This window comes from Nannospalax galili, unplaced genomic scaffold, assembly GCF_000622305.1.
Source record: "Nannospalax galili isolate Female #2095 unplaced genomic scaffold, S.galili_v1.0 scaffold695, whole genome shotgun sequence".
In the NCBI taxonomy this organism is placed as follows: Eukaryota; Metazoa; Chordata; class Mammalia; order Rodentia; family Spalacidae; genus Nannospalax; species Nannospalax galili.
Window position 1 is genome coordinate 997,346 of NW_008335601.1, and position 1,574 is coordinate 998,919.

The window sequence follows — 1,574 nt, forward strand, 5'->3', positions numbered from 1 at the left end:
GTTACCACACTGGAACATGATATTTAGAGTAACCCAAATCTGTGTTCCATATTTTGACTCCAGAATAAACTATTTCTTATCCCTTTTGAGGTGAGTGTTTTGTTTTTGCATTGACACAAAGATGCTAAAACCCCAAATTTATGAGTTCTTCAAGTGATTCAAACTGGTTGACGACCCACACATAATACGTAATGCCTATTTCTTAGCTAAGAGCTACTTCTAAACTAAAAGTAGAGGGCTGGGGGTGTAGCTCAATGGGTAAAGTCCTTGCTTAGCGTGCACAAGGTTCTGGATTCATTCCCCAGCATCCCATAAACCTGGTGTGGAGGTGCACACCTGTAATCCTGGCAGGAGGATCAGAAGATCATCGTCCACCACAGGTTGGGCTCCATGCCATCCTGGGTACCATAAGACTGTTTCAAAACCACACAGGGCCTGGAGGACTGCTCAGTAGTTAAAAGCATGTCATGTTCTTGCACAGAATCTGACTTTAGTTACCAGCACCCACACTGGGCTACTCACAATTTCCTGTAGCCCCAACTCCAGGGACTCCAAGCCCCTCTTTTCTGGCCTCCGTGGGCTCAGCATGCACATGGGTAGAGGTCAGACAACATGTGGAAATTGGTTCTGTCTTTCCGTTTTGGGGGTCCCAAAGATTTATCTCCGGTCATCAGTCTTGGCCGAAAGTGCCTTTACCAGCTGAGCCATCTCGCTGGCCTTTGACTTTTTATTTTGATTTTGAGATATGATCTTTCTTGAGCTCACTCTGTAGCCCAGGGAACCCTTGAACTTGTGAGCCTCCTGATTCAGCCTCCACAGTAGCTGAGATTACAGGCCTGCATTATCAGGTCTGGCTCATGGTGGGATTTTGGTTTGGTTTGGTTTGGGTTTCTCTTTCTCTTTCTTTCTTTCTTTTTTTTAGGCTGTCTTCATAGGGGAGATCTGGAACTTCCAATTCTCCTGCTTCCACCTCCCAAGTGCTAGAATTATAGCCATGTGCCACCAGAACCAGCTTAATGATGTGGGTTTTGCGGGTGTGTAGACATGGGGTTGGAGGTGGACGCTCGTGCTCATAGAGGCCAGAGGTCAATGCCAGGTGCCTTCCTCAATTGTTCTCTACCTCATTTTTGGTTTTGGTTTTGGTTCTTTTTTGAGACAGAATTTCCCTGTAATCCCAGCTGGCCTGGAACTCGCTATATAGACCAGGTTAGCCTCGAACTCGCAGAGATTCATTCACCTGCCTCTGCCTCCCAAGTGCTGGGATTAAAGGTGTGCACCGCCACTCCCAGCCTCTACCTTGTTATTTTTAGACAGGATTATTCACTGTCCATGGAATTCACGGTTTGGGGTGGATCAGCTGGACAGCAAGTCTATGTGATCTACCTATCTCTGTGCCCCAAACACTGGGTTCCTAGGAATCTGAATTTAGGTCCACATTCTTATGTAGGATGTGCTTTGCCCATTGAGCCATGTCTTCAGCCCCAAGGTGGTGTTTTGTCTGTTTTATTCTTATCCTACAGAGTCTCCTTGTAGCCCCAATCTGGAACTCACTATATAGACCAGGCTGGCCTCCA